We start from the raw sequence: 16837 nt of genomic DNA on the forward strand, positions 1-16837 counted from the left end.
CTAAGGAAAGAAAAGTATCCAGATTAAACAGGATAACATCACACAGTCACCCTAGGTACAAAAATTCTAGGTGAGGCTCACAGAATTATTTAAGGAAGATACAAAGAATAATTTTTAGGCCATAATACAAGGTATAGAAAAATAACACAGAGATCATCTAATTCTAGCCCTCTTTTTATATATAGAATCTAAAATTCGAGGATGTATTTACAATCCTTTAGCTATATTCCCATCCAGGTCCTGGTAGCTGATTTCAAGACCAGAAACTACTATTTTTACTGTTTTATCAGCTAATATTCATATCGTCTAAGAGCTGAGAAGTAGGAAAGAAAGTGACAGTTGCCTCCTAAAATTCATTCCTTTATTTCCTTTAATATGTATTTTATTGACTTCAGAGAGTAGAGAGAGATGGAAACATCAATGATGAGAGAGAATAACTAATCAGCTGTCTCCTGCACTGGGGATCAAGCCCACAACCCAGACATCCTGGTCCATAGATTGGCTCAACCACTGAGCCATGCCATCCAGGCCATTCTCTCCTTCTTGATTAATGAGTTCCTATGTGGGCTCAACCCCAACCAAAAGAAAGAACAAACTTCTCAATCTCTCATGGAGCTAACTATGGCACTGTGACAAAACTCCTATCAATGAGATATGAGGATAGTAATGGATGTACTTCCATGGACTGCTCTAAAGGGAAAAGGTCCTTACTAGTCTTCTTTCTTCTCTCCCAAACTGGACATAGATGGGATAGTGATCCCCTTTGAACTTTGCAGATGAGCACAATATCTGAGAGAATGACTGAACAGCAACGAGAAGGAAATTGAATATCTAGAAGACCTCACAGAGTAGAACTGCCCCTATAGCTTTGCAGTGCCTACCTCCAGATTGTTAGTTTCATTTTATTGTAGTAACCAAACTGATACTCTGAATAAGGCAAACCAGTATTTTTTTAATATATATTTTATTGATTTTTTTACAGAGAGGAAGGGAGAGAGATAGCTAGAAATGTCGATGAGAGAGAAACATCGACCAGCTGCCTCTTGCACACCCCCACCCTCAAGGATGTGCCCGCAACCAACGTACATGCCCTTGACCAGAATCGAACCCAGGACCTTTCAGTCCGCAGACCGACGCTCTACCACTGAGCCAAACCGGTTTGGGCAAAACCAGCATTTTTTATTACCAATTTTTATGAGGAAATATTGATAACCGGTTTGCCTAAGATACTCTGTCCCTGATTCATAACTTTCTTCAAAGACAGTATTAGAGTGAAATATTTCATTGATTTAACCCCAGCATCTATAACTCATTTTATATTGTCAACTACCATGATTCATTTTGGTTCAGGAAAAAAATTTATATGCAAATCTGTGATGCTAAAAATGTGTACTCCAATTAGCAAAGCTAAGAAAAAGTTTTTCTGAGAATGGATCCAATATGGATGAGCTAATAGTCTAAAGTTTAAAGCACATTTATGTAGTTTTGCCAAGTATTTTCTTTAAAGAGCAAGAAAAACGGGCAAGTAATCATTACCATCAGAGTTTTGCCTGTTCTTCCAATAGGATATTCAAATGAATGATTTTTTTAAACTATATTTTAAATTCAGATACTGTTGTATGTACAGCTGTAACTGACTTAGGGAGAACTGAGGAATGAAATTAGGTAATTTCTTGCAATCAAGACAAATTCAAAAGAGGAAAAGCACTCTAACAATCAACCCTCCGGTCTTTCCTGCTTATTAATAAAATAAATCTGTTTTCAAACCCTAGGTGGTAAAACTTATATGGTTCAACACAAAATAATTTTAAAGTATATCCTGTGAAAATGAGATGTGAGTAAAAAAGTTAAAGTTAACAATAACGAAGTAGACTAGTAATTTTTTCATATGTACAATCAGTTTACTTTAAATGAAATGAGAACTTTTTAGCTAAGGTATGAAAATTCTTGATAAAGCTCTTCAAAATTTTTTATGACTAAAACATTTACACTTTCTCAATCACTTTCCTTTTTTTTTTTTAAATATATTTTATTGACTTTTTACAGAGAGGAAGGGAGAGAGATAGAGAAACATCGACCAGCTGCCTCCTGCACACCCCCCACCGGGGATGTGCCCGCAACCAATGTACATGCCCTTGACTAAAATTGAACCCGGGACCCTTCAGTCCACAGACCGACGCTCCACCACTGAGCCAAACCGGCTTCGGCTCACTTTCCTTTTTAATTATCTCTTTGCTTATTTTATTTCCCTATAAATTATATTACTCTGTTCCAAAAATAATATTTTATTTACTCTTACTAACTATATTTTTTTCCTCCCACTTTTATTTTAAAATTTATCAAAAATGACTACAAATTGATAATTATTGTCAATCATCCTGAACCAATATTTATTGGCCTTCTCTTTTCAGTGGAGTCAGACATTTGGTCCATAGTATTGTACATTTGAAAAGACAAGGAGACAAAACTACTCAACTTATTCATGGTTTGGGAGAAGGGAGAAATTAACTGCTTGAACTAAAATAATATTTTGAGTCAACCTATAAATTTTTAATATTCTGCGGTTATTTCAATTTGTACCAATATTTTCCCCCAGAAGTCAGTCAACAAAAATATATTAAACAGTTATAACATAATAAATGCTGTAGATATACTGGGAATACAATGGTAATCATGACAGAGTGCACTTGTATTCAACAGTGACAAGTTAAGGATGTACATCTCCTCTTCTATCATTTGAAAACTAAGTTATTTGGAGTTTTCTTCTCAATCTTGACCATGTTCATAACTTACAGTGAGGACATAAAACATATTTTGTTTAACTATCATGAAGACTTCATTATTCAGTGCCTACAACACTTCATTTCTCACCATTACTCTTTGGAGAGTTTATGCACTTTTTTTGTTTTTAAGAGGTGGCAAGTTATGTGTGAACATTTCAAGTTCCCTAGCCTCCTTCTAAGATCATTTTGTATTCACTGCAATCTCTCGAAATGCATTTGTTATCCACGTGCACTACACATCTATTTGTGTATCTGAGGTGTGTTAGTGCAATTATCCTCAGTTGATCACCCTGCCTGCCTCTCCAGCCCCAGCCTGTTTTTTCCAGACACATTCAAGTCATGTGGAAATTGTCTTTCCAGCAGGGTAGAGGGGGTACATTACTGTCTGACAAGCTGGTCTGAAAATGTGATGTTCTGAATCGTGGATATTCAGACTATCATACTAGGTGAGCCAAAATGATCCTTCCAAGATTAGTCAGGAAAGGGAACATTTTGGATAATCCAGTAACAGTTAAAATTTTCTTTGATGCCAATGACAGTGCACTAAAAGATGAGAATCCCAAGCAGCACACCCCACTGGATGAGTATGTGGCAAATTTAAAGAGCATGGTGCAGTACCTGAAACCCCCATACCTCTGAGAGCAGAATCCTTCTCATCATGCTGCCCCCTCTCTGTGAGGCAGCTTAGGAAAAGGCGTGCTTCATGCAAGGTTGCAAGTTAAATCACCTGAATTTGGTTGTTGGTGAATACACTAGCACCTGATTACAGGTAGCCCCAGACTATGGGACTAATATGCTTGACCTGCAGGCCCTAATGCAGGAGGGTGATCAGGACTTTTCATCTTGTCAGATAAATTACATTTATCACCAAAGGGAAATGAGTTTTTGTTCTCGGGTCTTTGGCTATTGGTAGAGAAGAAAGCCTCCTTCCTGCCACTGCTGCTCCCTTACTGGCACAGCAGAAGCAAAGCCAGAGCTGTCTTCTCAGAGATGGAGACCATACAGAAAAGGAAGGCTGTTACTTTACAGAACAAGATAACACTCATGCATCAAAACCCCAAGATAACTGATCAAAGAATATATCTTCATCAAGCTTAAACCTTTGCTCACGACCCTGGAACAATAAACACTGACATTTGCTACCAAGATTAATGAAAGCATTATAATTTTTCAAGGAGGCTTGGTACCTAGGTATGTTGTTTTGATATTAAATATGATTGATGGATGCAGGTGTCACCAGTGTCACAGCTACAAAGTACATCTGGAGCAGCTTGTGGATTATAAATGGAGAAAAAAAAAAAACAAAATAAATTATCCTCATCTTTTTTTGCCATTTGGAACAACATGGATAGACCTTGAGAATATTATGCTAAGTGAAATAAGTCAGTTAGTAAAGGCTAAGAACCATATGATTTCACTCATATGTAGGATATAAAACTGAAACTAATGAACACAAACAGCAGTGTGGTGGTGGTCAGAGGGAAGAAGGTGAGGGGAGAAGTAGGTCCTAATATATGGGGACTGGAAAAGACTTGACTTTGGGTAGTAGACACATGATGCAATATACAGGCCTTGTAACATGGAAAACCATATCTAAAATCTATATGAACATGTTGACCAGTGTCACCCCAGTGAAATTAATTTTATAAAATTATCCTCAGTTTTTGAGAAGTGAAAATGGTGTCATTCTTTACTTGGTCTAAATGCTCCCCAGCAGATGTTTTATTATAATTTTATATTTCATAACCTTTGGGTTTTAAGTGTGTCATCATGTTGAGGTTATTTCTAGTTAAACCAGGATTATGTCTCTTCAGCCATTATAACTAGAGCCCATCAGAATTATAGTTATAATTATAATTTTTTAAATTATTGAAAGTGAGTTCTTACTCAAAAGTCAATTTTGCTTCAAGTCACATATTAAGATAGTACTCTTTTTGAAGATAATTCTATAGCTAGAGTTCAGTTTATTTAAAGAACAACCAGGCTGTGAGCTAGAAAAAATAAACCATAAAAAGCTTATAAGGTACTATGAAAAAAACCAATTCTAATAAACTTTACATTCGTGACATTGGAATGCTACAGTCCATTTTTTATATAAAAAAATTGAAATTATTAAAGTTTCAAAACCCATAGGACAAAAACCAGTCAGTTATTTCTTAAAATAGAAGTAGAAAGAAACTCATCAATTGATATCACCCCATACAATTTTTATTTCACATTTATCTCCCTAAGTGGTCTAATATATAATTTGTTTTGTGCGTAAAAGTATATATAATATATGATGATCTCAGAATCAGTGAGGACTATTTTCCTCTTTTGCATGATCAATGAAAATAGACAAAAGCTATCGAAACAGGTCTGGCTCAGTGGATAGAGCGTCGGTCTGCGGACTATAGGGTCCCAGGTTTGATTCCGGTCAAGGGCATGTGCATTGGCTGCGGGCACATTTCCAGTAGCGGATGTGCAGGGGGCAGCTGGTCGATGTTTCTCTCTCATCGATGTTTCTAGCTTTCTATCCTTCTTCCTTCCACTCTGTAGAAAATCAATAAAATATATTTAAAAAAAGAAAAGACAAAGGCTTAGTTTTGCCTTTCATCATCAATGAAAATAAAGTAATATGTAATTAGAAAGTCTGATGCCCAATATGAGCAAAAACAAAATCTAATAAAGCCCTTATAGAAGTTGGTCCTGTAATGAAAAAAAAAAAAAATAAATAAAAAACAAAACAAAACAAAAAAAAACAACAACAACAAAAAAAACCCCACACAGTTAAAATAGAATTCTGGATAAAATAGATATGACTTAAATAATACAAAATGTAAATAAACTTTTATGAAGATTTCTAAAAATTCTAGAAAGAAAAGGAATAGAGACTAGGAAAACTGAAGACTTGAGTTCTAATTCTGGGCATGCTACCCACTTATACAAATTAAACAATGGGTACCTTGTCCTCCAATTTCCTCTCATGTAAATGAATAAGCAGAATGTTCAATCTATCGACACTATATTGAAACCAGCCCATTCCTTCTTCAAATGTTTAAGTGATATCACCAAGGTCATCTCTCTGCAAGCCCAGCCTCGCAATGTCCTGGATAACCGGTGCATTTCTGACAGTGAGGTCTGAAATTAATCTTACTGCCTTAGGTCTAGATTGTGGTCCCAGGATTAGTCCTAAGAACAAATGTGAAAATGAGAGTGCTGAGTTTATTTTCTTCCACACACTATATTTTCCCAATTTGTATAACTGTAATTCTTCAGTAGTTTGTAGTCTGATACTTTAGTTATATCTGAAAATAGATTACTAAGAGTTTTTAGTATTTAGGTTTGGACCAGTGTCTATTTCTTATAAAATCTTCTTCCAATGTATTATACTCAACACCCCACTTTCATTCCTGTACCTCTAGCTTAGACAAGAATCCTTCTTTAGGTGGATTGAGAGCTTTGAATTAAAATCACAGGGTTACCTCTTACTCAGCTTCACCTTGAGCAATGCCAGTAGAAGTTGTTTGGAATGAAGCAGGGGAAGGTTGGTCTGGAACAGACAGTTCCAAACATGAATGCATTAACACAACATCTGCATAAATATTTGGTATTCAAACAAGCATGACCTTTAAAAGAGCAGATTATCCTCTGGACAGCAAAAGAGACCATTAACAAAACAACAAGAAAGCCAATGCATGGAAGAACATATTTGCCAAATGTTATCTCCAATAAGGGGTTAATCTCCAAAATTTATAAGAAACACATACAACTAAACAAAAGAAAGATAAACAATCCAATAAGAAAATGGGCAAAGGACCTAAATAGACACTTCTCAAAATATAACATACAGAAGGCCAAGAGACACGTAAAAAGATGCTCAAAGTCACTAATCATCTGAGAGATGCAATCAAAACAACAATAAGGTACCATCTCACACCTGTCAGAATGGCTATCATCAACAAATCAACAAACTACACGCACTGACAAGGATGTGGAGAAAAAGGAACCCTCATGCACTGCTGATGGGAATGCAGGCTGGTTCAGCTACTATGGAAAACAGTATGGAGTTTCCTCAAAAAGTTAAAAATGGAACTCCCATTTGACCCAATAATCCCATTTCTAGGAATATATCCCAAGAAATCAGAAACACCAATCAGAAAGGACAAATGCATCCCTATATTCATAGCAGCACAATTCACCATAGCTAAGATTTGGTAACAGCCTAAGTGCCCATCAGCAGATGAGTGGATTAAAAAACAGTGGTACATCTACACAGTGGAATGCTATGCTGCTATAAAAAAGAAGGACCTTTTACCATTTGCAACAGCATGGATGGAACTGGAGAGCATTATGCTAAGAGAAATAAGCCAGTCAGAGAAAGAGAAATATCACATGATCTCACTCATTTGTGGACTATGATGAACAACATAGACTGATGAACAAAAATGGATCCAAAAACAGAGAAGCACTGAACAGACTGTCAAATCTCAGAGGGAAGGCAGGGGTCAGCGGGAGTAGAGGGAGATGTAAGAGATCAATCAAAGGATGTGTATGCATGTATATTAGCATAACCAATGGACATGGTCACTGGGGCAGTGGCAGCTTGACCTGGGAGGATGGAATTGGCCAGGGAGGGGTCGATGGGGGGGGGAGGGAGGGGAGGAGACATAGTATGTAATACTGTAAACAATTAAAATAAAAATAAAAAAGAGCACATTATTTTTCTTATATACAAGTAGTAGATAATTAGGTTCAATATCAACAAGGATTAGTCATCTTGGTAGTATTTACTAAATCTTGGTATGATACAGTGAGAATGGTACTTTACCTCTGTGGTCTTACTCCCAAAAACATGTAATTCCAGTCAAATCATGAGAAAAAAACAGCAGGAAAGTTATTCAACAATCCTAGTTGAATAGCATTCTACAAAATACCTGACTGGTACTCCTCAAAGCTGTCAAGGTCATCACATATAAAGAAAGTCTGAGAAATTGTCACAGCGTAGAGGAGCCTAAGGAGACATGACAGCTAAGTGTAATGTGTGTATCCTAGAACAGAAAATGGATATTAGCTAAAAACTTTAAAAATACGAATAAAATACGGACGCTGGTTAATAGTAACGTGTCAATATTGATTCATTAATCATAACAAAATGTGAGACACTAAATGCTGGGTAGTGGGAACTGTACTATTAACAAATTTTCAGTAAATCTGTTCTAAAAACTGTTCTAAAAAGTAAAGTATATCAAAATAATACCCAAAAGGGAAGAATTCTGTAAAAAAATAAATTATTGTCTATGACCTATAAAGAACAATACTTATATAACTATGAGGAAGTGGTCTTTCAAAGTTATTTTTCTTGGCTATAACTTTGCTTTAAAATGTATTTACAAGGCAAGGATTAGAAATGGCCAAGCTGAAATTGTAACATATGTATATAATATTTAATGAGCAAGTGAAAAAAAATCCAGTGAAAGCAAAGATCCAATATAAGTAATGACAACTGATAAAATGATGAGATTAATGTTACAAAAATGTCACTCATAAGTTATCTGGCTTAGAATAGCTCCAAATATGTAAATATCAAATTTTAATACACTACAAAATTTCTGAAACAGAAATTTAGGAACAGTATACCTATAAAAAAATATAGACATTGGGTTTTATAGAAAATAAAGGAGAACCAAATTTAAGAACACATTTTAATAGTATCTTAGAGGAAGAAAAATGAAATTTAACTTGTGCAAACTACTTGCAGAACATATCAAGCAGAAAGAGAATCTAAAATTTTTTAAGATTAAAAAGTAACTCAGCCTATTTTACCTTGTTCTATTATAGCTGCTATGAGTTGTCAGAGAAAGACACAGTGGGAATACTAGTACATGTCAGTTCTTGTGACTCCGCTGGGTTGGGACTAGGAAATCATATGTTGGAACAATGGTCTAAAGGTCAGGCACAGAAGGCTCCCTTATTTGGTTGCTTCCTGTCTTTGTGCTGCATTTGGAAATTTACAGACTTAAGGCCAAATACATAATGCATCAGGAATAAAAGAAAGCTCAGAGCCCATTAGTAATGTGACTAAAATTTTTGCTAATATGTATTGTCTTAATGGCATGCGGGAGAATTCTGTTCAGTATTTAAATTCCATTTCCTCCATTCAAGGTTGCAGTAGCCCTGATGGTGGGTACTAGTATTGTGCTTCTCTATAGAATGGTTGCAGAACTTCCTCAAGGTCTTTTAGCATGAGTGGCGAAGCTGGAGCCAGAATTCAAGTATTTCCAACTCTTATGGCTACTAATCGAAAACTATTCTATTAGAGCAGTTATTTGATCTAATTTAATAGTCAATTTAGAAAAATTAGTTAAAAGATATAATTATGTCCTCTAAAATTTACTAAATCAATTAATTATTTTGGCATATAATATATAAAATTTCCTTATTGCTTAGAAAACATGAAAGAACTATATTTAATTTATCTTAAAGGAAAACTTATAGATTTTTTTTCTTTCAAATATTTTTGAGCTATTTATTCTAGAGGAGATAGAAGCAAGTGATTTAAACCAAAAATTAAGTAAGTGAGGATCTCTAAGTTTTTAATACTGACTTCCTCACCCCCATTGACAAGATAAGCCCCATGGGGAGGCATTAAAACTATAACTATTTTCTTTAATCTTCAAAATGGAGGTAAGCCTATTGATCCATCAATTCTAAAAAAAAACAAAAAAACAATGACAACATAGCATGACTTAAAACCATGCAGACCAATAAATCTTCTAATACAGCAATCTCTTCCTGCTCCTGTTAGGTGGTTCTAAAGTTTCTGATTGACTACTGCTAGTTATAAGATCCTCACTGACTTAAGAAAAATCAATTATATTGCTGAATAGATCCTCACAATTGCCAACATTTATTGACTGTTTCTGTCTGTCAGGTACTAAACTGGCCAGGTTTATTTAATGTCAAATATGTACTGAATACCTACTAAATTCCAGACACTGTAATAGGGGTACTAGGGATTCAGCAATGAGCTAAATAGAGGCCCTAGACTAGGGGTGTCGAACTCAATCAGAGAAGGGGCCAAATCTAAAATCCAGCCTAAATCGCGGGCCGAATGGTTTACTGAACAGTCATAAACTGACAATGTCATAAACTGACAGCGGAGTGCAGTGATGACAGCGTGGTGCGGGCCACATTGCAAGGCCTGGCTGGCTGGATTTGGCCCGCGGGCCTTGTGTTTGACACATGTGCCCTAGACTTATCATGCTTCTATTTTATCATTTAATCAACAGAATACGTACAAAATGGGTATGATATTTGGTAAAATTATTTGTCTTCCTTTCATAAAAGCAGAGGAGTGTTAGAGGTATTTTTCAAAGCCACAAAGCTATTATAATATACTAGAGGCTCAATGCACAAAATTCATGCAAGGGGCCCAGCCCTCACATCCATGGCTAACTGCCTTGACCTTCGAAGCCTCAGCTTTGTCTAGAAGGATGTCTGAAAGATTGTCCGGAAGGACGTCCAAAAGGATGTCCAGAAGGTCATTCGGCTATCCAATCTAATTAGCATATTATGCTTTTATTATTATAGACTAGAGACCCAGTGCATAAAATTCGTGTACTTGGGGAAGTCCCTCTGCCCATCCTGCACCCTCTTGCAGTCTGGGAGCCATTGGGGGATGTCCAACTACTGGCTTAGGGCATCCTTAGTGCTGCTGTGAAGGCGGGAGAGGCTCCTGCCACTGCCACTGCGCTCACCAGCTGTGAGTCTAGCTTCTGGCTGAGCAAAGCTTCCCTTGTGGGAGTTCACTGACCACCAGGGGGTAGCTCTTGTATTAAGCGTCTGCCCCCTGGTGGTCAGTGCACATCATAGTGACCAGTTGTTCTGCCGTTTGGTTGATTTGCATATTAGCCTTTTCTTATATAAGACGTGTGTGCATAAACCAATGTTCCAGTATGTTCTGTTAAGTGTAATAGTATATTTTCAAATCCCAATATAACTTATTATCTTTAGGGGAGACATTAGGCATTTCTTATCCCACTAGGAGGATAAACCCTTTTATTTGTTAGTTTCCTTGCAATATGAAATAAAGTTTATAATAAAGTTTTCAAATAAAGATTTGAAAACTCCAGTTTGTGATATTCTTTTTTTATTTCAATGAGCCAGAAGAGGGTATTTTGGATTTATGATAAATTTTGGATAAATTCTGCATTTATTCTTATGTGTATTGTATTGTTTTACTATTTACCATTTTGAAGAAAAACCAACTTCTATAAAGTAAACCAACTTCTATAAAGTAAAATGCTTCTGTTTTTAATATACTGCTCCTCAAGTTTCTTGGATAATATAATAAATCTAACCAAGAAACATCACCTATCTTTATATATAAAAGGCTAACATGCAAAGTGTCACCTCGGGAGTTCACTAGGAGACTGGGAATTTGATTGCTCATTATGATGTGCACTGACCACCAGAGGGTGTTGCGGAATGAAAGAAGGCCCCAGCCAGCAGCCAGCAGCCAGGAAGGAAGGCCCTGGCTGGCAGCCAGAAGGCCCTGATTGGCCTAATCACTGGCCAGGCCTAGGACCCTACCTGGGCATGAATTTCATGCACCAGACCTCTAGTATAGGCAAATAGAGATAGGCTTTCCTAAAGCTTTTTGAATGGATGACATCCAGAGAAAATTAGAGGTTATAATAAATATCTGCTACAAATCTCAGAAAATGAAATTTGGGTACTTATGTCTTTTAATGGTGCCATTGCAAAAGCTTCAACATGATTCCTCAATAGTTTTAAAAACAAGGCCATAAAATAAATGCAAGCCAAATTCTTATTTTTTAAAAAGTAAATTACAAATGCAAGTACTGTAGTTCTGTTTTTATATCTGCAATAGACAGCCACTAAAATCATTCTGCATTCTGGCATTCAATCTCTTGTGCATGCACCTTCCCTCATGCCAATAAACCTAGTGATATGTTTCTAATGACAAAAGCAATGGGACATCACTTCCATGATTATATTATAAATAAACCATGACCTCTCCCTCTCTGTCTCTCTCCCTTCCTCCCCTACCTTGCCTTTCTCTCTCTCTCTCTCTCTCTCTCTCTCTCTCTCTCTCTCTCTCTCTCTCTCTCTCTCTCTCTTTCCTATCTCTCTCTCTCTCTCTCTCTTTCCTATCTCTCTCTCTCTCTCTCTCTCTCTCTCTCTCTCTCTCTCCCCCCTCCTCCATCTCTCTCCCTCTTTTCCTTTCTATATTGCTCTAGAGAAGTCAGATGTCTTGTGAGCTATCCATATGGAAGGCCCATGTGACAATAAGTTATCATCAGCAAGAACGTGATCTGGCAACAGCAAATTGAGTGAGTTCAAAAGCAGATTCTCCCCAAGTCCAGCCTTGAGGTTACAAGATCTCAGATAGATGAAGACTATTTGCATTTTACAAGTCTTTCTTTGCAGAACATCTAGCTCAGCAAACACCTTTCCCTCTTCACAGAAAACTCAAGACACAAAGCCTTGGGGATACAATTATAAGCATCTCTAACCCTGAAACATACTTAATGAACTCAAGATTATCCTTTTAAAACTATAAGCAAGCTTCATTAAGTGATTTCATAACAATACTAAAATTTCCCAATAAGATGCAGTGAAATTCCCAAAATCAATAAATTGTTTTAATTGTTTTTTTCAAATTATAAAAGAAAGTTTCTTTTAAAAGACACAGAGGTAGAAAAGGTGAGCCAGCTAGGCTGCCTGGGCTCAGAAAAGGAGTTACAGAGGCAAAAGAAGGGCACTCGGAGCTTAGGAAAAGAAAGGCAGAGAAGCAAAGGAGAAAGGGAAAAGCATGAGCCTATTGCAGAGAGAAAAAGAATGTGCCTAACAATTTCAATATTCTACTTTATGTTGGCAAAACATGCATGCAAGCTGCTCTTCTGCACTTTGTTAATGAGACCATTTTGCAATTCCAGCTCCCTTGAGTTTTTAGTAAGGCTTGCAATTCCCATAGCCATTGACTAGAGTGAATTTTAATTACTATACGATGTGCTTCATTTGCAAAGCAAAGAAGAGAAAATATACCTGTTTATCTCTTCCTTAGAGATGAATGCCAAACCCAGAAGCCCTTTAGGTCATACTCCCTAGTTACTGATGCACTTAAATGAGGGCATGGGTAATTTTTGAGGGCAATCTTTGGTTTGTTCTGATCTTAGGAGTTGAAAGAATTGAGGAGAGTAAAAGTAAATAACTTCTCCAATGATTGATTTACCCAGGGTTTTAGCTATAATCTGTGAAAGGTTGACCATTACACTAGAGAAATAAAGTTATAATAGCATCAAAAAATGAAATAATTAAAAATAAATTTAACAAAATGATTGCAATGCATTTACACCAAAAAATATTATTCACAGATATTAAGGAAGATTTAAATGGACAGACATCCCATTTATGGACTTAAATATTTCATATTGTTAAATAGCAACACTCCATAAAAGGATCTAGAGATTAAATGCAGTGCCTATCAAAACACCAACTGCCTTTTTTGGGCAGAAATTTACAAGCTAATCTTGAAATTCATATGGAAATTCAAGGGATCCAAATAACCAGAACAATATAAAAAGGCAGGATGATTCAAACTTTCCTATTTCAAAAGTTACTAAAAAACTGCCATAATCACAACAGTGTGGTACATAAGGCTAGAGATTTAAATCAGTTCAAAATTGAGAGTTAAAAATTAAACCTTTATATTTATGTTCAATTGATCTCTTACAACAATGCCAAAACAGTTACTTATGAAAAAGATAGTCCTTTCAATAAATAATGCTGGAATAATTGTATTTCAACATGAAAAAGGAAAAAGTTAAGCCCTTACTTCATCCCCTATACAAAATTAAGTCAAACTGATTCAGCAACCTAACTGTAAAAGATAAAACTATGAAACTCTTAGAAAAGAAACATGGGTGTAAATGCTCATGACCCTGGATTACACAGTTTCTTAAAAACACAGAGTAAAATAAAAAATAAATGGAATGCTAAAAATAATCAATTTCCTATCAATTTGCATATATATAATGCAAATTGGGCCAGGATGCCATAATGGGTCACAAAAGGACAGGAGGAGGTTGCATGCGCAGGTGAGGCCCTGAGCAGACACAGACAGGGACAGGGGGGCTGGCCCGCACCTCCACAGCAGAGAGCAGGCTAGGATTACAAAATCCGCACTATAAACTGGTACACTTAGTAAAACTTCTGCAGAAATGTTTATGCCCTTGGAGTGGATACAGCTATTTTTGATAGAACACAAAGAGAATAAACTGTAAAATAAAAAATTGATAACTGGATTTTTGAAGTTTAAAACATTGCATCTTCTAAAAATACTATGAACAAAACTGAATCTTGAGACACATACTGAGAGAAAATATATAGATACATATACAGGGGCAAAAGTAGGTTTATAGTTGTGAGTACATGAAACACAGAGATTATTCTTGTATTATTTATTATGACAATATTATTATTATTATTATTAAGCTATTTTGCCCATCCCTGTATATTATAAATGAATTTGGCCCAGAATTTATAAAGAACTTTTACTACTTCATAATAAGACAAGCAACCTAATAATAAAATGGACATAGATGTATACAAGGGATTTACCCCAAAAAAAATAACGTGGCAAATAAGCACATAAAAAAATTCAAGGTTATTAGTCAGTAGGAAAAGGCAAATTAAAAACACAAAGTGATGCCTCCAAACACCCAGTAGAATACCTAAAAGTAAAAAGACTCACAACACTATCTTGGTAAAGATGTGGAGGAATTAAAACTTGCATACACGGCTGGTGCTACTGCAAAACTATATAGTGACTTTGAAAAATAGTCCAGCAGATTCTCATAAAGTTTAACTTATAATGTTAAATATACAATACCCTGTGGTGCTTAATCTCACCTCTAGAAATTTCTTAAAGAAAATTAAATATGTATCCATGCAAAGACTTATACATGAATGTCCATGCCATGGAATACTATTCAACAATAAAAAAGCTACTGATATATACAAAGCATAGTTGTGTCTTGAAAGCATTTCTCCAATTTAATAAGAAAAAGAAGCTCAGACATAAAAGACTACATTCTACGTGATTCTCTATGTATGAAATTCTAGAAAAGGCGAAAGTGTAATAATAACAGAAAGCAAATCACAAGTTACCTATGGCCAGGGGTTGGAGAGGAGTGATTGCCAAGGGCACTAGGGAACATTGTGCAATGATGGAAATGTTCTATCTGAGGATTTTTCTGCCTCACTATATAGTTACCAAAACTCATCAAGTTGCATACTTAAAATTGGTGGATTTCCATAAGGCTGAATTAAAAGCACATACAAATTTCTTGATCCATCCCAATTTTGAATTAGAATCGAAAGGTGGTGAGGTCCAGGAAGCTGACAGTTTTTAAAAACTCCCTAGGTTTATGATATAGGCAGATAAGCTGGTATGAAGCAACTCAGTCATCAGCCCCCAACTCTGGCAATAGCAAGGAATGGGAGTTGGTCAGCCCTGGGCAACCTTCGACTCAGAGATGACTGAAGCTAAACTTGTCACAAGTTTAATGCTTCCCACGCTGAACCTCGATTCATCTGAAAAGTGGGACATGGCTATGTTTTCAGAGGGCAGGTCGATAACCCAGACTGGGCATCAGGAGAAGACAGAAAGCATGGTTGCAAATAGTGTTTATTACTGTTACTGCTGCTGTTATTACCGTTGTTACTTATTAATCTCAGATGTACTATTACTTTAAAACAAACATCTTGAGGGTATATAAATTCCAAGAAATAAAATAAATAAATAAATAAATAACAAAGGTAAAGAGGTAAAATAAAGTTTCCATTTCATCTTCCCTTTGCAAATCTGTCCTGTCAGCAATTCATTAAGAGGGAATGCCATCCGAGTGCTAAGCAGGGATGTAAGCATCTCAGAATAATGGTTCTGAAACTTAACTCATATCTATTGCTTTAAAGGAAAAAGACCAGGAAGAAGATCCAAAGTCCTTCATCAAGAAATTCTACTGAAAGCCTGGAATGAGAATCAGAAATCTGCAATTTAAATGCCCCTCTCTGAAGCTTCTGGTGTGCAGCTTGGTTGGGAATCGACTGTCATATGAACTATGAAAATGTATTAAGATAAATTCCCTGTTGTCTTGGATCAGTCTCAAACACAAACTAGGCTAAATCACAATGACCTCCTTTTTCACCCAAACTGAGCCAATGCAGAAGGCACTCGAAGTCCTTCTCTTCAGTGTCTCTAATACTAAAAAAGCAAGTAGAGATCATGACAGTAGAGCCTCAGCTTTCAAATGTCCATTATTTGAAACATGAAAATATGGGTTGGTATGAAGGGTTAATCATCACTAAACTGAATGCAAACCATCTGCCACAGATATTGTGTTATAGAATTATACCCCTGAAACCTAAATGATATTATTGACCAATGTCACCTCAATAAATTCAATATAAAAATAATATAAATAACACTTAATTTTTAAAATAATTATTATGGAAATCCTGAGCATTTCTGTGGCTAAGATCTATACTCAGAATACCTTTTAATATCCTACAAATAATGTTTATTCTCCAGAGTACCTGAGCCAAATCCCTCTCCTTCCTAGGACATATTTCTTGTAGCACTTTTCTAACAGTGTAATCTTCCATAAAGCTCTCATGAACCTGCCTTTGGCGCAGGAGTGTTTTAAGGAAGGTATGGACTGTCAGCAGGTTAGTAAACACTTCTTTGCCCTTGGGAATGTAGAGAAAACCAGGCTATGTATCTGTAAGCTGTGAGCATCACTTGTCCTAAAATAATCATCGGCATTGTCAGACTCTTGATTATAATCCACTTTGGAGAATGTCACACTTCACTGAAACTCCACATTTACTTAATAGTACATAAGCTTTGAAATTCTGCCTAAAAGCTTCAAACTTTAGATATATTTACCCTTTTTTAATAATGAAAACATTGGATCTGAAATAACTAGTTTTCATTAAAAAAAAAAAAAAAAAGGTGTGTGAATATAACACCATGGTATATCATC

At 36.0% G+C, this 16837-nt stretch overlaps 1 protein-coding gene and 1 pseudogene across 8 annotated transcripts in view; one reads left to right on the plus strand and one right to left on the minus strand.

The window, feature by feature from the left end:
- GRM1 (glutamate metabotropic receptor 1) overlaps nucleotides 1-16837 on the minus strand; it is a 296943-nt gene that overhangs the window by 192313 nt on the left and 87793 nt on the right. The window lies entirely within an intron of this gene.
- On the plus strand, nucleotides 2423-4919 carry LOC311626239 (isoamyl acetate-hydrolyzing esterase 1 homolog; annotated as a pseudogene). The gene has a single exon. The product of its transcript is annotated as an isoamyl acetate-hydrolyzing esterase 1 homolog (transcript).

The sequence above is a fragment of the Pipistrellus hanaki genome, assembly GCF_964339955.1.
Source record: "Pipistrellus hanaki genome assembly, chromosome: 7".
NCBI lineage: Eukaryota > Metazoa > Chordata > Mammalia > Chiroptera > Vespertilionidae > Pipistrellus > Pipistrellus hanaki.